Source organism: Pleurodeles waltl, chromosome 1_2 (assembly GCF_031143425.1).
Source record: "Pleurodeles waltl isolate 20211129_DDA chromosome 1_2, aPleWal1.hap1.20221129, whole genome shotgun sequence".
Lineage (NCBI taxonomy): Eukaryota > Metazoa > Chordata > Amphibia > Caudata > Salamandridae > Pleurodeles > Pleurodeles waltl.
The window spans coordinates 77275472-77298214 of record NC_090437.1 but is presented as its reverse complement, the minus strand read 5'-3'; the positions used below and the strand labels follow the sequence as shown (position 1 = coordinate 77298214).

The window sequence follows — 22743 nt, the reverse complement described above, 5'->3', positions numbered from 1 at the left end:
GTATTATGGAGTGTTATGTTAGAGGATTTGTACAACATGTGTTCTGCCACTAATATGACTTTGAAGCACTGTCAGATTTAGGAACCTCACACCCTGGTTCTAATCTTCATCCACAGGCAAAATTCTGCTTTCCAATTGTTGGCGTTTAGATGTGGTTCGTATGCTGCTCAAATATGCATTATTTGGTTATATGATCTATATTGGGCATCAGTGATATGTATATCCAGAGTTTCTTTTAAACACATTATTAGATATTCATTACACAGAATGGAAAAGTAAATCGTCAAACAGATAATACATAGTGTCTCAGATAAAGGTGGAATTTCTAAACCCATTTTTTGCAGTATATACAGTTTCATTTTTTCATTTCCAAATTCCCCACACTCCTCCCTCTTTGTACCCTCCCCAAAGTAACAGCAACTGTGTCAACCAGTTCAGAACACATTAAATCTGCAGTGCCAACCACGTGTGATGAAGGACACCATTTCCCTTGGATGCTTCATTCTGACTTTTCACAGAAGACTCCATATATTTAATCACACCACAGTCATTAATAAGTAAACATGTTTAGAGTTCGCAATCTTGGTGGGAATGAGACAGAGGGGAAACTCCCCAACATGTAGGACTATAGCAGATCCCATTTTGCCTCAGACATATGTATTGGACTGTCCTTTTCTTAGAGAGCCTCTCCATCGCCATTATGTTCCAAAGTGTTAAGTACCTGAGTGAAAGGAGAAGGATCTTTCTTAATTCAAATGAAGGCAAAGTAATGTTTGCTACCTGTAAGGAGTTCCACATAAGTTCCAGAAGAGGGGAACAAAAGCACAGTAAAACCAAGGCAGTATCTGAATATAAAAGTATTCCCAATATCATCTTCATACCCACAAGGATCACCACTTAAAATGGTTTGATGTGAGGACGGTTCCACCAAATGTACTTAAAATCTCCCAATAGGCCGGAGCCTGCCCATCATATGGGACGTGTGAGTGAGTGTAATTTATTCAGCTTGACTGGACAGAGATACCAGCTGTACACCATTTGATAGCTTGCCTCTTTACCTAGTGTACTCCCTGAATTTTAAGTGACGTCTTCCAATAACTGCTATCACTGGGTCTCCTCTACATGTCTATTTAGGATCTTGTTCTATCCCCGTCTATAATGGCATGGTTTTGAGGGGGCAGTTTTAAGTATCAGATTGTATGAAATAGAGATTATGCTCTTCGAGACAGAAGCCAACTTTACATGTTTTTTAAACTGTTTTAGAAAACTGATAGCCTCTGATCTCACAGTAGGGTTAGCTGGATATAATGGAATTGTTCTGTCTTTTCTAGTTTGAACTTTAATTTGCACACTTCAAAGGACAGAATTTTACGCCCTGGGACAAATACCTGATATCGTGAGGTACACATCCTGTTTTCATTTATCAACAGAGCCTGGCATCAATGCAGATGTAAAGCCAGGGGTATAGTGTATAGGATGCATGGAGAGGAAAAGAAGTTAAATTCCGTTGTTTTGTCAATGTGTCCCAGACTATAAGTGTGGTCTTTGTAGGAGTCCTGCTATACATGTGTCATTCTTAGTTTGCATGATTGATTAAAACCGTTGTGTAGGAAGTTGGCTCTGTATGTGCTTTCTCAAAGTGAGAGATAGTGTGCACAGAGTCGAGGGTTCCCCTTACAGGTTGATAGTGGCTAAGTTAGATAATACTAATGCTCTATTTTGCGGTAGTGTGGTCGAGCAGTAGGCTTATCAGAGGGTAATGTTAAGCATTTGTTGTACACACAGGCAATAAATGAGAACACACACTCACAGACTTAACTCCAGGCCAATAGGTTTTTATATAGAAAAATATATTTTCTTAATTTATTTTTAGAACCACTAGATTCAAATTTTAGTTAAGTACATAAATTGTAAGGTACTTCACACAGGTAAGTATAGAACTTTGATTTAAAACAGTAGTACACACAGTTTTGTTTGAAATGGCAATAAGCTATTTTAAAAGTGGACACTACAAAAATCAACAGTTCCTTGGGGAGGTAAGTTTTTGTTACTTTCTCAGGTAAGTGAAGCACTTACAAGTTCACTCTCCTGGGTATAGGCAGCCCACCATTGGGGGTTGAAGGCAACCCCAAAGCCACCGAACCAGCAACACAGGGCCTGTCAGGTGCAGAGGTCAAAGGAGGGCCCAAAACACATAGGCGCCTATGGAGAACAGGGGTGCTCTGGATCCAGTCTGCTAGCAGGTAAGTACCTGCGTCCTCAGGGAGCAGACCATGGGGGTTTTGTAGAGCACTGGGAGGGGAACACACACAAGCACACAAAACACACCCTCAGCGGCACAGGGGCGGCCGGGTGCAGTGTGCAAAGTATCTGTCAGGTTTGCCATAGAAAACAATGGAGGGACCGAGGGGTCACTCTGGCAATGCAGGTAGGGCACAGGGGGTTTCTTGGGCCAGTCACCGACTGGGCTAGGATGAGGGCCACCTGCTGGTCACTCCTGCACTGGTAGGTGGTCGGTCCTGGGGGCTGAGGGTGCAGTGCTTGGTCCAGGCATCGGGTTCCTTTGTTACCAGGCAGTCGCGGTCAGGGGGAGCCTTTAGATCCTCTCTGCAGGCATCACTGTGGAGGTGCAGGGAGGTCGACTCAGGGTGTCCCTGTCGTTGGAGTCGCCTGGGAGTCCTGTCTGCAGTGTTGGTGTCCTGAAGTCGAGCCAGGGGCATCAGTGCAGAGTGTGAAGACTCCTGCTTCTGGCGGGAAGTTGGAGTCTCTTTAAAGTTGCTTGTTTTGTTGCTGTTTGTTGACAGCGCCGCTGTCCTCGGGAGGTTCTTTGTCCTTTAGGTGCAGGTCAGTCCTCTGAGTCCTCAGAGGTCGCTGGGTCTGCTGGATGTGTCGCTGTGCAGATTCTTTGAGTCTGGAGACAGGCCGGTAGGGCTGAGGCCAAGTCAGTTGTCTCCGTCATCTCTACGGGGCTTTCAGGTCCGCAGTCCTTCTTCTTTCTTCAGGTTGCAGGAATCCGCTTTCCTGAGTTCTGGGTCACCCCTAAATACTCATTAGGGGTGTGTTTAGGTCTGGTGGGCAGTAGCCAAAGGCTACTGTCCTTGAGGGTAGCTACAACCTCCTTGTGCCTCCTCCCTGAGGGGAGGGGGGCATATCGCTATTCCTATTGGGGGAATCCTCCAAAACCAAGATGGAGGATTTCTTAAGGCAGGGGTTACCTCAGCTCAGGACACCTTAGGGGCTGTCCTGACTGGTGGGTGACTCCTCCTTGTTTTTCTCATCATCTCCTCCAGACTTGCCGTCAAAAGTGGGGGCTGTGTCCGGAGGGGCGGGCATCTCCACTAGCTGGGATGCCATGTGGCACTATAACAACAGGCATGAGCCTTTGAGGCTCACCGCCAGGTGTTACAGTTCCTGCAGGGGCGGTGAGAAGCACCTCCACCCAGTGCAGGCTTTGTAACTAGCCACAGAGTGACAAAGGCACTCACCCCATGTGGCCAGAAACCCATCTGGTTGTGGCAGGCTGGCAGGAACTGGTCAGCCTAACACTGGTGTTTGGACTGGTATACAGAGGGCATCTCTAAGATGCCCTCTGTGTGCCTTTTTCAATAAATCCCACACTGGCATCAGTGAGGGTTTATTGTGCTGAGACGTTTGATACCAAACATCCCAGATTTCAGTGTAGCCATTATTAAACTGTGGAGTTTGTAATTGACAGACTCCCAGACCATATACTCTTTATGGCTACCCTGCACTTACAATGTCTAAGGGTTTGCTTAGACACTGTAGGGGCATAGTGCTCATGCAACTATGCCTTCACCTGTGGTGTAGTGCACCCTGCCTTAGGGCTGTCAGGTCTGCTAGAGGGGTGAATTACTTATGCCACAGGCAGTGGGTGGTGCGCATGGGATTCTGAGGGGTGTGCCATGTCGACTTAGTCCTTTTCTCCCCACCAGCACGCACAAGCTGTGAGGCAGTGTGCATGTGCTGAGTGAGGGGTCCCCAGGGTGGCATAATACATGCTGCAGCCCTTAGAGACCTTCCCTGGCCACAGAGCCCTTGGTACCAGTTACAAGGGACCTATCTGTGTGCCAGGGCTGTGCCAATTGTGTGAACAAAGGTACAGTTTAGGGAAAGAACACTGGTGCTGGGCCTGCTTAGCAGGATCCCTGCACACTTTCAATCATAACTAGCATCAACAAAAGGCAAAAAGTTAGGGGGTAACCATGCCAAGGGAGGCATTTCCCTACATGCTGCAATAGTATATACAATATAAAAGATAAAAGACATAATAGTCAAATATTTATCATAGACGGCGCTCCAAAAATTGCGATTCCATATATCATACATCCCTGACAGTTAAGACTTGCGTGATCATGCTGATAGAGGATGGTGCGCACTACCAACCAACCATCAATACAACCAACAATTAGTGACAACAGTGATTAAAACATAATTTCTGCCCTCCTCATATAGCGAGGCTTAAAAGTGTGTTATATCGCTTTGCACTGCATAATGGAATCATAAATTCATTGTGCAGCCGAACCAGTTTTCAGGAACTCGCCGTTTAAAAAATTGATACACCAAAAAAAGAGGTAGTGGGCCATAAATTGCTGCACCTACTTCCTATTCCATAGTAGATCTCAAACAGTACATTTCTATTTGTGTGCACTCACTAAAAAGCACCTGCTACCAAGGTACAACCTTAATCAAGTAGCATAACACCATACACATTACAGGTGCATCACATCCGTAAACATTTAAGAAAAAGTCCCTTTCAAATTCTCAATTATGTCCAGTTCTTCACTTTATTGTCCTTTTGTCTTTAAAAGTACTACACATCAGCAGCAAACGATATCCAACACGTTTTTTTTCCATATAAATGGACTTCTTCAGGGCTGTAATACAGTAAATGTGAACAACATGTAATAATACTATAACATATGTAATGACCAAAATATATATTACATACAATGAAAACACTTAGATCTATCCATGCGAGCCTAACAATAATGAAAAGAAAAACCTTATTAAAATGTAATCAAAGATACACAAATACAAATGATATTTAACCAAGGACAGACAAAACCATATCTGTTACATAATACACACTGACAAATACAAAAACTATGCAAAACTTGTACAAAAGACACATAGGGGGTCATTCTAACTCTGGCGGGCGGCGGAGGCCGCCCGCCAGAGTTCCCCCCTCCGAAATACCGCACCGCGGTCAGTAGACCGCGGAGGGTATTCTGAGTTTTTCCCTGGGCTGGCGGGCGGTCGCCAAAAGACCGCCCGCCAGCCCAGGGAAAAACTCCCTTCCCACGAGGATGCCGGCTCGTAATCGAGCCGGCGGAGTGGGAAGGTGCGACGGGTGCTGTTGCACCCGTCGCGTATTTCACTGTCTGCCAAGCAGACAGTGAAATACTTGTAGGGGCCCTCTTACGGGGGCCCCTGCAGTGCCCATGCCAGCGGCATGGGCACTGCAGGGGCCCCCAGGGGCCCGCGACCCCCCCCTACCGCCATCCGGTTCCCGGCGGGCGGACCGCCGGGAACTGGATGGCGGTAGGGGGGTCGGAATCCCCTCGGCGGCGCAGCTAGCTGCACCGCCTTGGAGGATTCCGAAGGGCGGCGGTACACTGGCGGGAGACCGCCAGTGTTGCCGGTCTGACCGCGGCTTTACCGCCGCAGTCAGAATGCCCTGCGGGGCACCGCCGGCCTGTCGGCGGTGCTCCCGCCGACCCTGGACCGCCGGGGTCAGAATGACCCCCATACTGTTAAAAAAGTTGAAAAAGTTAAAGAGCATACGTATACATAAATTGTGACTATTTTTGACAAGTTGGTTGTAATTATAACCTACACCCCTTAGCATAAAGGAAACTATTACACAATTATAACAAGAAATGGTCCTTTTCTGGAGCATCATGATTTGATATGTGTATTTGCTAATCAAATTTAATTACATATGAATTTCTTAAAACACTCCAAGGTATAGATAGTAGAAGACAGGTAACAAAGATGCTTATTTAATAATCAAATCTGGTACATATAATATTAAAACACTTGAAGCTATAGATAGTCAGAGACTGATGACACAGGGGGGAAAACCAGCTTATAAACCCACTTATAATCATATTGATTTATTTTTCAAAGAGAGAAGTTACTCAGACATAATAGCAACAAAACACCAGTCCTAAAAACCAGTAACATCAGTCACTCTGAAAATGTCGAACCCTATATACATACCACAATCAATTTTAGTGTTGGTTCTCACAACACACATTTCCACAATACCATCATATTTACCACAATAGCAATATCCATTCATCCAGCTTGTTATTCTCACCTGGTAATACAGAACAATGTGCCAACACAGGGAGACACCCTAGAAATATGCAGTTAAAAAGAAGAATATCCTCTCCTTACAAACTCAACAGTATTATGTGCAAGAGAGTCAATAATAGTATCATATTCTCCTTATTCTGTTGGTCCAAGAGCCTCTACTTTTCCAAATCCTTTATTCCAACATGTAGAGGGATGGGATCAATTGTATCCCACGCTGGCACCTAGTCGCAAAGAAGGAATTTGAGGTAGGGGAAACCATAAATCTGAGAAAACAAACTGTTAATATATGTCTTAGCACATTCCAATTGTATGGGAAACCGGTCCCGTCATGGAGAGAGGCAATTCGGGGCTTTACCCAGCTTCATGATTAGTTACTTTCTCACTTATAACATCTATAGCCCAAAGAGTGCATTTTGTGGTAAAAGAACGGCACTTTCAGAGGAAGTATAGTGTTATATCCCACACGTTTGTGATGTCATCAACAGTCACACACAGGGTAAATATCTCCAAATCACTGAGGGCCATATACCTTCAAAAGCCATCCTTTATATCAAAAAACGCTTGGCAAGCCCACCAGAAAAACATGTATAAAACAAACAAAACGTATTGACCAATTCCACACCAATTACACTTTAGCAATCCAATAATACTTACAATGGGGGAAGCAGTAGCTGCACAGATCAATCCTCCTCACAACCCAAATACTAGAAGAGTGAAAGAACCCGAAACTCAGTATGCATCCTAATTTAAGGACGCCAGCATTCCCTCCTGGACACAGTGCACCTGTTTCGTAAGAAAGCTCAGTGTACAAGAGTCCCTCCTCCCAATAGACCCTGTGGGAGCCACTGACATCTCCCTTCTCCTGTGCAGCAGCTTGCTGTTGCAGGCCTTCAAGAGTAGGACAGGTCCTCTGTCCTTGGCACAGCTGGTCCCTAGAGGGCCCCCTTGGGACCAAAAACTCAACTTGGTAAAGTTCAAGTTCCATGGGCTCAGTTCCCTCTGGGATTGGTAAGACTTCTTCCTGAGAAGAGGAGTCTTGAGCTTTTTGCTGGTCAAAAGATGGCCCGCCAGTCTTCTTGTCCTTCCTCTTGGAAGGTGGGGCCATTATTCCACGCTCCAGCACTTCTTTTTCACCCTGTTCTCGGCTTTGTGCTCTAGGTTTCAAACACACCACCTCATTGATTACTAGCATGGCTGCATGGGTTTTTAGTTCTACCTCAGCCCATGCTTAGGACTCCAGATCATTCCCTAGCAGACATTCAACTGAGATTGCAGAAGAGACCACTATCTTTTTCAGGCCAGTAACCCTTCCCCAATTCTAAGAACACCATAGCCATGGGATGTACCTTCGTTACATTGTCAGCACTGGTAACTGGATATGTTTGTCAAGCCAGGTACTGTCTTGGGGAAAACAGTTTTTCTGTCACCATGGTGACACTGGCACCTGTATCCCTCAGGGCTTCTACTGTGGTTCCATTAATCAAGGGATGCTGTCTGTATTTATTTATGTTAAGGGGCCAGACAGCAAGAGTGGCAGCATCTACCTCACCGTCAGAGACTAAAATAGCTTCAGTGTGAACCCCTATTTGCTCTGGGCACATTGTATACCCCACCTGGAGACTGGCTGTACAAGTGCTAGCTGGTGGAGTACTAGGGGGATTCTTTTTTGAACAGGCCAAGTCCCAGTTTGGTGTCCCCTTTGTTTACAGTTGAAACACCAGGCTTTTTTGGGATGACATTTTTAACCCTTGTACGCATGAGTGGGTGGTGAAGAAGTTCGGGCCCACCCTCCTCAGCAGGTTTTTTGGGGCCTTTAGAAGACTCTTTACTTTTATCCTTAGGTGTCTCACCCACTTTGGCTTAGTAACTCCTTTCCTCTGGTCACCCCAATGGAAGTCTTTGTCACCCTAGTCTAGACCCAGTGGTCTGCCTTCTTCCCTAATTCTTGGGTACAAATTGGACCTAGGTCTCCCAGATATTGATGCAACTTTTCATTAAGGCAGTTACTTAGGATGTGTTGTTTCATAAACAAATTAAGGGCCCGTTATAGTCAAGCACTTCACTTCCAGTTAACCAACCATCTAGTGTTTTAACTTAGTAGTCTATGAAGTCAACCCAGGACTGGCTTGAGGATTTGTGAGCGCCTCTGAACCTAATTCTGTACTCCTCTGTTGTGAGACCAAAGTCCTCAATCAGAGTAGCCTTCATGAGGTCCTGTGACTCAGTATCTGCTCCGTGAGTGTGAGGAGTCTATCCCGAAACTTACCAGCGAACAGTTTCCAAAGAAGAGCTCCCCAGTGAGATTTGTGCACTTTTTCTATTCCACAGGCCCTCGCAAAGGCTGTGAACAATTTTGTGATGGCATCACCATCCTCATACTTGGGGACAAACCCTTTGGGGATTTTAGGGTCACAGGATTGCTCTCTGTCTCTAGTTAATATATTGCTGCCACCATGAATGGGTGCTAAGCCCATTTCTGCTCTCTCCCTCTCTATAGTCAGGAGCCTATCCTCCAAAGCTATTATTTTGGCAAGTCTTCCTAAAGGCTGTCCTCAGAGGACTCGGTAGTACCTGACCCACATGTGTGAGGCCTAGGTGCTGTGAGTACTATCCTTGGAGACCGGGGTACAAAGACCCTGTCTTCCGTACTTAGGGTAAGAGGTGGGGAGTTATCCTGTTTCCTAACTTCCGCTTCTGAGTGGAGGCCACCCTCCTCAGAAGGGTGTTCTTTCGAGTACTCTGCCAAGAGCTCCTGGAGCTGGACCTTGGTATGTAGATAGATAGACAGATGGACACTTTATTTGCATAGTTAATTTAAACTTTTGCATAAAACAATTAGCACAGCCATTGCATAAAACACTTGGCACAATTGGTTTCATTTTTTATTTTGAGCAGTCATTAGGCACATAGGGGGTCATTACGACCTCTGCGGTCTTTTCGCAAGACCGCTGAGGTACCGCCGTGCTGAAGACCGCCAGTGGTGGCGGTCTACCGCGCCGCGTATTATGACCGCTGGCAGCCCGCCGTCCTTTTTTGTACGGAAAGCCGCCAGCAACCATACTGGCGGACAGCGGGAAAGTGGAGGTTGCTCAACCTCCACCGCCACGTCAACAGAACACCGCCCACTGAATCACGTCCCATGATTCGGTGTGGCGGTGTTCTGGTGACAGTGTTCTGGTGGCGGAGCTGCCCCCATGGATCCCGTCCCCTCCCGGAGGATCAACGGACAAAGTAAGTTGATCGTCCATTAGGGAAGGGGGTGGGGGGTTTTGTGTGCGTGTGAGAGTGTAGAGGGGGTGAGTGAGTGAGTGTGTGCGGGGGCGTTGTGTGTATGGGAAATGTGTGCGGGTCGGACGGTGTGCATGTCTGTTTGTATGTGTGCGGGTATGTGTTGTTGGGGTGTATGTGCGTGTAGGGGTGTGTATATGTGCATGTTGGGGGTGTGTGCGTGTAGGGGGTTGTATATGTGCATGTTGGGGGTGTGTGCTTGTAGGGGTGTGTATATGTGCATGTTGGGGGTCGGGGTGGGGAGGGGGTTGTGGCCCCTTTGGGGGGTGGCAGGGGAGTGGGGGTGTGGGGGGAGGATTCGAGAGGGGTAGCGGGGGTGGCGTAGACCCCTATCAGTGCCAGGCAAGGAATTCCCTGGCACTGATAGTGCCTACCGCCATGGATCTCATGGCGGTTCCCAACCACCCGAGATCCATGGCGGTATGCAGGGTCCTGATACCGTCGGCGGACTAGTGACGACCGCCGGGCTGGAGACCGCAATCTCCAGCCCAGCGGTCTTCACCGCCATGGCGGTCGGAATGGTGAAGTGGCGGATGACCGCGGTGGTAACCGCCGCGGTCATAATTCCTTTTTTTTTTTTGTCGCCGGCCTGTTTGCGATCTTACTGCCGCTTTACCACCGACCGCCAGGGTCATAATGACCCCCATAACTTTTAACTGGTTACTTTAGGCACGTGTGACAGCTGAGGACCCCTTGATGGCAGAGGTCTTGTACCATAAAGGTTTGTATTACGGATTGGAGAAAGATGGTGCATAAAATCGGTGGCTCACTGTGTTTTTAGATGCTGCTTTTGTGTTACCAGGGATAGAAATCTCACTAGGCCACAGTTCAGTTGCAGGTCCCCAGGTGCACACAGAGAATGTGTAGGAGATCGTCTGTGCCCTCACTGCATAAACAGCAAGTTGTATTTGTCGCATCTTTCATCCAGGGGCTGCGTTTAGAGCACTTGGTAAAAGCTCTAATCAGTACCTCAGGAATTTCTCTTTTGTTCGCCTCGAAAAGTCATGGCCAAGGTACGCTTGTTGGGCCAGAGTCATGTATGTGTTTAGAGTCATCCAATCGTGAGATCTCCATGAAAAGACTGCTTTGTGTTCCAACAAGGATTGAAGCCTAATTGATTTCCAGACAGCTTTTTTGAAAGCACTATGCGAGATTGAGGTCCTCCAGAGATTGGAGAGCCCAATCCTCCTAAGTGAGTTGTCTAGGTGAACTCTGGACGGGGAGGTGCTCTTGCGTTCTAACTCTTGGCGTCAATGGTAATTGAGAAAGTCTGTGGTAGCGCCTCAGACTTTACTCCAGAAGTTTATAAATGCGCCTTGTCTTGTCAGGGACTGATGCAATAGGCTGAACTCCAGTCTAAGTTGAGCGGGGGAAGTAAATTTAGGAAGGGTAAAGTTGATTCGTTAGGCTTTACTCACTGTGTGATTTAGGATTTCTGAATCTCTGCATCTTTGTAATTCACTTCCGTATGTTATTGTAGGCAAGAGTTTGGCTTTTAGTACTTGTAAGATGGTAGTGAATGAGGGATCATTCAAGTCTACTTTTAGTCTTTTTAAGGATAGTGCTATGGCTAAGCCTTTTCCCATAATACACCCTCTTTGATGCATGAAATTCTCTGATTTGTCAATGGTGACACAGAGGTATTTGTACTTATCCGTTTGCAAAAGCTGTGTCTTGCCCCAGAACCACACGCTCGGAGGCGCCATGGCTCTGATTGACATTTTGTGAGTTCAGGTAAGGCTCTTGGCAGCCAAGTATTGTTGGGTTGCATTTATTAATCTCTGGAGCCCTATTTTCGTGTGACTAATCAGTACAAGATCATACGCGTACCATAAGGTATGGTAATTCCAGGTCTCCAATTTTGGGGGCATGTGGATTTGTAAGAGGAAGCGAACCTGCCAGGTCTGCTAAGTATAAATTAAAAAGTATGAGGGCCAGAACGCATCCCTGTTTTAGACCTTTGGTAGTTGGTATCCTCCTCAAGAGATAAGTGCGTGTTCCCAGTTTAATCTGGACCCATGTATTCGTGTGTAGGGCTATTATCAAGTTTAAAAGTGAATTTGGAAGTCCCCAGTTTGAGAGCTTCTTCCACAGCAGCTTCCTCTCCACGTGGTCAAATGCAGCCTTAAAATCGACAAAACCTAGGTGAAGCTGCCATTTCTGTCTTTGCTTTGTCGATAAGGAGTGCAATGGCCATTATATTTGTTATGGTACCAGTAAGTTTGGAGACTCCTGTTTGGGTCTTGGGGATTATTCCCTTTTCAGCAATCCATTCAGACAGATGCTCCAACAACAGACCAGCAAAGCACTTTGCTTCATTGTCTCTTAAAGCAATTAAACAATAGTTGTTTGAGAGCGATCTGTCCCCGTTTTTAAAGAAGTGTGAAATTATGGACCCTTTCTAGGACTGTGGGATGATGCCGGTTTGGGCAATTTCCAGGTTGAGAGGTTCGAAGGACCTATTGTGCTTGAAGGCTGTGCGGGGAAGTCCATTAGGGCCCGGAGCGCCTTCTCTCCTATCCTTGGCTATCATGTATTTTACAGTGACGGGTTCAGAAGATATTGTAAATGGAGTCTTCTCTGGAGACTTGTGTGAAAGGGGAGTTCCTGCAGTTGGCGGGCTCTGTGTAGGCATGCTGTGTGATGCCTGGATTGAGTACTGGCTGTTGAAGCGGACTCCAAGATATTGTGCTCAGTTAGCTTCTGGTATATGTGATGTAATACCACCATGTAAGTAGCGTGTAAGATTACATAATGTATGCCAGAAGCACACGCTGTTGCTACTCTTTGCATCTGAGTATAGCTTAGCCCATAGGTCTTCACTGCAAGACCTATTGATTGCCCACTTCAGCTTTAGTAGTGACTTTTTTAGATGCCTTAGGGCTTCGAACAGGTCTAGATTCCCCGGCCTGCCACAGAGTTGCTTTATGGTGGAGTTGATTTTTCTTTTGCCATCTTGTAGTGTGACTCGGTGGACCTGCAGCAAGAGTGTGGTTGCTGAAGGGGCTGTGAGTCGCCGGGTGGTGCTCTGTTCCGCAAAATTGTTGCATAGCCTGGTGGTTAATGGTTCCCACTTTAGCACTGCACTGTCGTTATTCGCTTCTAGTTTGGGCTGCCAGGCCCATTGCTGCCATGGATACGAGCTCTATATTTGGTTGTGAGTATTTAACCCTTTAGTAATTTGTAATGTAAGAAGTAATAAGTGGGATGCTTAATTTCTTCATTTTGGAAATCGTCAGGATGATGGCTAGTTCCTGTGGGCTATGGTGGCTCTCACTCCTGTCTCCTAGGTGGTACGTGGCTACTTTTTCATACAGTGGCAGTGTGATGAAGGTGTAGTTGATTGTTGTAGAGGCTGTTTTTGAAAAATATGAAAGGGTGGAGACCAGAGAAGTGGCTCTGACTGTCAGTGCTAAGGAGACATAGGTAGCCAGGCCACCCAGCAGGTGACCGTACTTCACCTTTCTGATTGCTGGCGTGAAGAAACACCCTGTAGCCCTGTAGGTGAAATGGTTCGTCCAGCCATGTTTCCTGCATTAGTATAATGTCAAACAACCCCAGGCGCTCTTAAGTATGGACAGAGTTTCCTTGATCAGGGGATCTGGTTTAGTGGCAGGCCCTGTGTTTGGAACCATTTTAAATTTTTCTGAGTCTGCAGAGAGACCTTAGCTCTCCCACCTTGAGATGGAGGTAAGGGGTCAGGTTGAGCTCCACAACCATGCTCTCTGAGTTACTCATTATCTACTTGGGGATTTCTTTTAGGAACGAAAACTACTTCTAGATACTTTACCCCTAACTATATTAACATTTTAGGCTTTTAGAGTAATGCTAAAGGGAACTTAACCAGGTCTGTAACAAGACAATTTGGAAAAAATGTCAATTAAAAAATCAATTGAATCTAAAAGCAATTTTAGAACTTAGTTGTGTGATCAGATGTTGGCTGAGTAGTCCAGCAAATGTAAAGTCGTAGACCCCACCTCTGATCTACCAATGTAGGAAGCTGACTATGTGTATACTATACCAAAGTAAGGAATAGTGTGCTTAGAGTCCAGTGGATCCCCAGAGGTTTTTCAGAGGCCAAAGTAGATAATACTAATGCTCTCTTTTGTGGTAGTGTGGTGAAGCTTATCAGAGGGTAGTGCTAAGCATTTGTTGTACACACACAGGCAAGAAATGAGGCACTCAAGGCCAATGTTTTATGAATAAAAAAATATACTTTGTTACTTTATTTCTAGTACAAAAAAGGAGCATTATTGCAGATAAGTACAGTTTCAAGAACGTATCACTTTCGACTATCAAATGCAGTTTGTTTGTAATTCACAAAAAGGTAAGTAATAGTTTCAATATCAAAAGTAGACAGTGAAATTTCATTGAAGGCAATGCCGCCCTAGAGGGTTAAAGTACATACACAGTTTACAAGTAAGTACTAGACCTGTGGTCCCAGTCTTCGGGGGTTAGGGTGTCCACAGTGCAAGGTTCAAGTTAACACCAAGAGTGCACCACCAGCAACACAGGGCCAGCCTGGTGCAGAGGTCAAAGTTAGTGTCAGGCCCTTAGTGGAAACCAATGGAGACAGGGGGCTCACCAAAGAGAGCAGTTTGCAGGTAAGTACCCGCGGGGTCGGGTCACGGGCCCGAGGGGGTTTAGATCAGCACCGGGGGAGGCCACAGGTAGGCATCAATCACACACCCTCAGCATCAAAGGGGCAGCTAGGTACACAGTGCAAACACAGCGTTGGGCTCCCTAAGCTTTTCAGTGAGAAACTCCAGGTTCACAAAGAGGCTGCAGGCTGGGTCCAGGGTGTCGGCTGAAGAAGACCAACGGCTTGACAGGTAAGTTAAGGCTCCTCTGGACGTCGATGGATCATTGGCTGGATTCCCCAGGGCCAGGGGGCTGCAGGTGCAGGGGCACCTTTATGCATTAGGTAGCTTCACTGGATCCGGTTGCTGTCAGGGGGGTCCTCTGGATTCAGGCTGTAGGCGTGGTGGCGGTGGAAGGATGGGTCAACCTAGGGTGGGCTCGTGGTCGGAATTGCCTGGGGATTCGCTGGTCAGTTGGGCCACCTGAACTCTGGCCATGAACGCCATGTGCAGAGTAGGCAGGACTCGACAGATCGGGAGGGTTCTGCAGTCCTTGTTGGAGGTTGCTTTGTGGACAGGGCTGCTGTCCTCTGAAGTTCTTGGTCCTTAGGTAGGCAGGCAGTCCTCTTGGGGTTGGCAGAGTTCTCTGGTCCTGCACGATGAGTCGTCTTCTTGTAGCAGGTGTCTTGAAGCTGCGGACAGGCTGGCAGGGCTGGGGCCCAGTCAATTGTTATCTGGAGTCTTCAATGCTGGTGTGGCTCTTCAGTCCTTCTTCTTCTTTATGGTCGCAAGGTTCAGGGGTGCCCCTAAATACTAGATTTAAGGGTGTTACAGGGGGTCAGAGGGCAACAGCCAATGCTACTGACCCTGCGGGTGGCTACACCCTTCTTGTGTCCACACCCTTTGAAGAGAGGGGTACATTCCTAACCCTATTGCCTAACTTCCTCCAAAACAAGGTGGAGGATTCTGCTAGAAGGGGTTCATCTCAGCTCTGAACACCTTAGGGTGGTCCAAGCTGGGGTGGACGCTCCTCCTGGTGTTTACTAAGTTTTCTGCTGGACTTGCCGCCAAAGTCCGGCCTGGAGGGCGGACATCTCCACTGGCTGGAGTGCCCTGAAGCAGCATAACAAAAGGCAGGAGCCTTTCAGGCTTACCACCAAGTGTTGCTGTTCCTGCAGTGGAGAGGTGTGAAGCACCTCCACCCAGAGGCAGGCTTTGTCCCTGACCTCTGAGAGCACAAAGGCTCTCACCCCATGGGGTCAGAAACTTGTCAGAGAGTTGGGTGAATTTCAGGGGGCATCCCTAAGATGCCCTCTGCGTGCATCCCTAAGATGCCCTCTGCGTGCATCTTACAATAAATTCAACACTGGAATCAATGTGGGTTTATTGAGCTGAGAAGGTTGATACCAAACTTCCCAGCATTCATTGAAGCTGTCATGGAGCTTTGAGGTTTGTAGTGACAATCTCCCAGCCCAGGTAATCAATATGGCTACATTGTACCTACAAGGTCTAAGAATGGACTTAGACACTGTAAGGGCATATTGCTCATGCAGATATGCCCTCACCTGTGGTTTAGTGCACCCTGCCTTAGGGCTGTAAGGCCTGCTAGAGGGGTTACTTTCCTAGGCCACAGGCAGTTTTTTGTAGGCATGGCAACCAGGAAGTGATGCCATGTTGACTTTACTTTTATCCCCACCAACACACACACAATCTACAATGGCAGAGTGCATGTGTTTGGTGAGGGGTTCCTTAGGGTGCCACAATTCTTGCTGCAGGGCCCTTGGTACCTTTTACAAGGGACTTAGATGTGTGCCAGTTATGGAAGCAATTGTACAGTTTAGGGAAAGTACACATGTGCTGGGGCCTGGTTTGCAGGATCCCAACTCACACTCAGTCAAGTTTGCATCAGAAATAAGGCAAAATGTGTGTGTGGGGGATGGGGGTGAGGTGACCATGCTAAAATGGGCACTTTCCTACAGTGTGGTTGCACGAATCTGTGTGAAAGAGAATCTTATTGAAAAGCTTGATGTCCTCATTAATGTGCACCGTAGTCTGTTATAGGACACAGTTTGGGATTTTTACTTGCCATCGTTATCTGAGAGACATTGACTTCTCCATTGTGAGGGTTATTTTCTCCAATTTTGCAAATGTGTAAAAAAAGCTCAGACAGGCCTGGGATAAAGAATATGGCAAAGTTTTATAGAAGCTTCCTGTGAAGCTGTATTAGTAGTGCTTAGTTTGAACTAGTGGTTGTAAATGAGACCAATGGCCCTCATGTGTGGGTTTTGGCACTTTTACTTCTCTCATCAGACTGTCATCTAAGGAAGAGAGAGGAAAAACACAAAAAAGGAAAAGAAAGATGAAGAGTAAGACAAAACAGTGTCAATGGGAGAAGGGATGGATTGATAAGACCCTGCAAGGTTGAGGCAAAATCGGAAGGAGTTTCTGGTGGAGAAAGAAAATGGCATGAAGTGGAATTAAGACTATGCAGCCATGTTATTTGGCATCCCAGACATTCTTAGGACGGCCACTGCCTTCTGAGCAAAACTTTAGACTACAGCACTTATAGTTTTACAAATTAAGCACTGTATCCGAACAGTGTGTTTTATTTTAGGATTCGTGATAGGGGCCTCAAGAACTTCTGGTTGCTTGGGGATCAAGCTTGGTACTGTTATAAATCAGTGGTTCCCAACCTTTTTACTTCTGCGGACCCCCCACTTTACCATTACTGGAACCTGGGGACCGCCACTGAATCATTATTGTAATCTGGGGAGACTCCCCCCGCCACTGACTCATTACTGAAAGCCGTGGACCCAGTCCTTAACTGTGCTGATGATTCGAACGTTAAAACGAAACACTCAAAATACAGAAACAAGCATTCCATCAAGCACATATGCAAATTATAACACATTTTATTTAATTTGCAAACAACTAAATATATTTTAAAATTTTAGTAGGTAGGTTGGTGCTTTTCTTAACTCAAAGCCACACACAGTCCATAATATATTCTGTTTGATGCACCTGAACTGCTCCCGCGAATTAAACTGCAGATACTAATTTAATTTTTAGCCTCCAGTTTCAAATTCCTTGACATTTACAGTACGTTTTAAAATTTTGAGTTGTGCATCTGTCAATATTAGTTAATTTTCTAAGCAGTCACGGGCCCCCTGGGGAGGCTTTGTAGATCCCCAGGGGTCCCCAGACCACAGGCTGGGAACCACTGCTATAGATTAAAGATGGCCAGATGGTTTCTCATTATAGAGGAGATTTGATGTGTATGGGGTAGCATAGAGGTCTCAAATTGCTTCCGAATTATCTGTCTTACCCTCACGAGGATTTGTCCATCAGGGATCTGAATATCTCCTTTGTAGCTGATCTCCTGTTTCTAATGTAACTCCCCAGCATGGTGTGAACCCAGCAGCGCTATATTCTCACTACAGTTTAAGAAGTTCATTTCCTAGTTGCTCTTTTTGATTATGTCTCAGTTTCTTTATGTTAGAGATGATCCCAAATAATTTGCTTCACAAAACCTGCTTTACATATGCCCCAAGTGTAGGAGTGGTTCACTTCATCAAAATATGGATCTGTATATTAAGGTGACTCTATATGCGTGTCTATCCCGCTCTTAGGACTGAGTAGCAAAGGATGCAGTATCCATTTTTCGAGTGATGGGGGCTCAGGGCTTTATGTTAATGGTATGGCATGTAATTGATATGGTCTGAGATCAGTATCGGACATATATTAATGACACACAGAAGATACACTAAGTGTCAGCGCAACACTATCAGGATCTCCATTAATGACTTCTGGAATGTTGGTTAGTTTTCCAATGCAGACTAGGCCCCGTAGAACACACCTGTTAAGGTCTTGGCAATGACCCCGCCCCAGCCCCAACAAAAGGCATTTTACCATACTGGGTATTTGCTGGCTCTAAAATTTGTATTACGCAATGCCTGGCTACTCGTATATGCCAGAGGAAGTTGAGATTATGGTGATTTGTTGGGGATCTGAATTATTCTTTATGTAGGCTAACTGTTTTTTGGTTCAGTGTGCTATGCGTTGTTGTGGCAAGAGGCTTGAGTATATTGTGACCCATTCCATCAAATGTTATCTAAGAAACGTGGAGTCAGTAAATTCAAAAGAAATTGAAGTTTTCTTATGAAGGTTGTGTCTCTCTGTCATTGATATCTAGAGAAGTTATTACAGATGACAATTATTCTTCTGTGAGATCAGCATTAATTGTAAACATGTAATAACCACTCTGTTTCTGGTTTTGAAGTGTTACTTTTAGCTGTACTGAAGGTAATCCTAAAACTATTCTTACATCAGTGTTGCCTAATAGCTGTTGTTCCCTATTATCCCAATACTTTGCCACAAAGCGTATTACGTGTGTTTTGAAAAAGGAACACGGATTAGATCCCTTCATTCTAATGTTCAAATGGAGTATTGAATGCAGCTTCTAGTGTTTTTGCGAAGACACATTCGTAGAAATATTTTTAAACAGATGTGAGCAAACCAAAAGAGAAACATTATAGAAAAAAGTATTATTTTCATGTCATTCTAGAGTGCACTGGTAAAGCAGACAGTAAAAATAAATGAGACAAAGTATGGAGCATTGGAAAGGCAGATATAAATTCACCATCCCTTCCCATTCTCAAGGAAATGGTTTAGTTGAAAGATTCAACAAAACCTTAAAAAGCATGATCATGGAACTCTGAAAAACTCAGAGGGAGATGGGATGTCCTATTGCCTTGTCTCCTCTTCACCTACAGGGAAGGTCCTAAGAAGGGAGTGGGCTGTAGTCCATTTGAGCTTCTGTTTGGCCATCCAGTTAGGGGTCCACTTGCCCTTGTAAGGGTGGGTTGGGAGCAACCTCTCAAACCCCCCAAGTAAGACAAGGATTATGTACTAGACCTGAGATCTAGAATGGCAAAGTGCATGAAGAGGACGACCAAGAACCTTGAGGCCAGCCAAGAACTGCAAAAGCAGTGGCATGACCAAAAGACTGTACTGAGTTTTATCAGCCAGGACAAAAGGTGCGGGTCTTATAGCCTGTGGCTCCCAGGGCACTCCAAGACAAATGGAGTGCCCCCCAAACCATTGTGGAGAAGAAAGGTGATGTCACCTATTTGGTGGACTTGGGCACTCCAAAAAGCCCCCACAGGGTGCTTAACGCCATTTGCTTAAAGCCGTAATATGATAGGGCTGACAGGACTTTTCTCATAGCCACTGATGAAGGTCAGGAAGAAGAGAGTGACCCTCTCTCTGACCTCTTCTTCCACAACCCAGTTGATGGCTCAGTGGAGGGAGTAGTTCTTGCTGACTGCCTCACTGACCAGCAACAAGCTGACAACAAAAATCCCTTCAGTCAGTTCTCAGAACTCTTTTCTTTGACCCTGGTCAAACCACCTGGTGTGAACATGATACTGACACAGGTGACAGTCTGCCTGTAAAAGTTAAAATCTATAGGCAGCTTGACCATGTGATAGAATGCATCAAAGCAGAAGTGCAAAAGATGCCAGAGTTAGGAGTCATTGAGCTTTCAGACATCCCTTGGGCTAGTCCTGTAGTCTTAGTACCCAAGTCTCAATCCCAAAGTGGAAAAAGAGAAATGAGGTTTTGTGTTGATTACAGAGGCCTCAATGCAGTCTCTAGGACTAATGCCTGTCCACTACCCAGGGCAGATGATCTGATAGATACTCTGGTTGCAGCCAAGTATCTCAGCACATTTGACTTAACTGCAGGATACTGACAGATCAAGTTATCTGATGCTACCAAGCCAAAAACAGCATTCTCAACACCTAGTGGGCACTATCACTTCAAAGTGATGCCCCTTGGGTTGAAGAATGCCCCTGCAGCATTTCAAAGGTTGGTGAACAAAGTTCTCCAAGGCCTGGAAAGCTTCAGTGCAGCATATCTAGGTGAAATAGCTGTCTTTAACTCCACCTGTAATGATCACCTGGTCCACCTTGGGAATTTACTGTAGGCCTTGGAAAAAGGCAGTTCTCACTATCGAGGCATCCAAATGCCAGATAGGACAGAGCAAAGTGATTTATTTGGGCCACCTGGAGGCCAAATTCTGCCACTACGGGCAAAATCCAAGCCATAAGTGATTGATTTGCCCCTACCACTCAAACCCAAGTCAGAGCCTTCTTAGGCATGTCTGCGTGTTACAGAAGGTTCGTAAAGGGGTACGGCTATATAGCAGCCCCCTTAAATGACCTCACATCCAAAAGATGCACATGAAAGTCTTATAGACAGCTAGCCTTTGAGGACCTAAAACAGGCCATGTGCTCTGCTCCAGTTCTCAGAAGCCCTGACTACTCAAAACAAATTATTGTCCAGACAGATGCTTCAGAGGTAGAAATAGGTGCAGTACTTTACCAACTTAATGAAGAGGACCAGGATCAATCTGTTGTTTTTATAAGTAGAATGTTGACCGCCAGAGAAAAGTGTTGGTCAGCCATTGAGAGGGAGGCTTTTGCTGTGGTCTGGGCCTTGAAGAAGCTGAAGCCATAGCTGTTTGACACTCACTTTCTTGTTCAAACAAACCACAATCATCTCCTATCGCTTAAGCAAACGAAAGATAAAAATCCCAAACTGTTAAGGTGGTCCAAAACCCTACAGGGAATGGACTATACAGTGGAACATAGACCTGGGAGTAACCACTCCAATGCAGATGGGCTCTCCAGATATTTCCACTAAGGCAATACAGACTCAACTGGGCTAGGTTAGTGTTCTTGTCCTTCTTTTTGTTTGGTGGGGGGTGGGGGGCATTAGGGAGTGTAGCAAAGTCCCTTCTTTCTGGCATGGTTCCCCACTTTTTGCCTGATGTCAGTGTGCTTAGACCTTTTTCACTGGGATCCTGCTAATCAGTACCCCAGTGATTGTGCTCTCTCCTCTAAACTTGGTTGTTTTTGTTCTTCTTACACCCCACAATTGCCATACTGATGTACCCCTGTAAGTCCCTGGTAGATGGTACTTAGGTACCTAGGGCATTGGTACACCAGGGTTCCCCTTTCGACTGCAGCATATATTATGTCATCCATGGGGGCCCATTCAAACTGTGTCTGCAGGCCTTTCATTTGCAGCCTGCGTGAAAAGGTGCAGGCATCCTTTCACTGCACCAGGTCACTGTAAGGCACCTCTGTGGTAGGCCTTCCTTTCAGCCCAAAGGGCAGGATGCAGGTCCCTGTGTGTGTGGGCATTCCTGCATGAGCAGATGTGCCCCTACGAACTCCTGTTCCAATTCCCTGAACTTTGGAAGTGTGGGGAAGCCATTTTATCTATGTACTGGCCCGTGGTCACTACCTGTGCTCCAGTTACATAATGGTATAGTATCAAACATGTCAGTATCATACCCCAATAATGATCCCAGTATTGGTGGCATGATTTCATGTACTCTGGGGGTTCCTTAGAGGATCCCCCCAGTTTTGCTCCTACCGGTCTTCTAGGTTCTGCGGACAGCTGGCGCTGCTGCAGCCACCAGACACGATTCTGCTCTCCTACTGCATGACCAGCTCAAGCAAGGGACAGCAGAACAAAGGATTTCCTGTAAGAGAGGGGTAAAACCCCTCTCCTTTGGAAATATGTGTTGCTGGGCTGGGGAGGGGTAGCCTCACCACGCCACTGGACTGCTTTGAAGGGCACATTTGGTGCCCTCCTTGCATAATCCGGTTTGCACCAGTCCTCGGACCACTAGTCCCTGCTCTGGCGCGAAACACACATAGGAGAGGGGAGTGTCCACTTCCCTGTCCGGCTCCACCCCTAGGATGCTCAGAGCTCCTCCAGGTGGCCACTTGGTTCTGCCATGTTGGAACCAAGCTGGGCAGAGGCCTCTTGTAGCATCTGACTGAGTAGGCCAAGTAGCTGACGTCAGAGGCCCCTCCTGAAAGGTGGTCACTCTAGAGATTTCCAAACTAATATATTCATTCCAGGGGATCCCTTTGTGAACCGGATATTGCCCAGCAATTTGTATTTACAAAACTTGACATTCAGTACCTTGCTGCTGTGTTTCTTGAAAGGTTCTACAATAGCTCATGCCGAGTCATGTAGTTAAACAAATCTTTGTTTGCTAATCCTTTCGATGTTCCACATCATGATCTTGCACCAATCCCACCCCAGCCACTCTTTGATTCCAGCCATTGTGATACCTAGAAATTAACCCCATTCGCTTTTCAGCTCTAAATCCATTCGCTTTTAGGAACACCGTTTATGCAACAAACCAAAGAACTACACAAGAAGCCATTGGAAAACACCCCAAACCTACACTGTTTAACAGTAGGCTTAAAACTGCGTCTCTCCCAGCCATATGAAATGTTGTGCCATGCCATGCCTCAACGAAACAATCAAGACAAGAAAAATACCATGGTCAACAAAAACAAAATAATAAGATCAAGCAAAGTGTGATATGTCTCCAGAGACCAAGGGGAATCCCAACAGCCCTGCAAAGAGGGTGCTGTTATCATACCAGTTACACATTTCTCAAATGTAAGGATTTCTTCATTGGGCAGTAAATCAAACACAATTTCAA

At 46.1% G+C, this 22743-nt stretch overlaps 1 protein-coding gene across 1 annotated transcript in view; it reads left to right on the top strand.

The window, feature by feature from the left end:
• The window catches only part of TSTD2 (thiosulfate sulfurtransferase like domain containing 2), a 145546-nt gene that overhangs the window by 12535 nt on the left and 110268 nt on the right, over positions 1 to 22743 (top strand). The gene's annotated exons all lie outside the window — the stretch shown is intronic.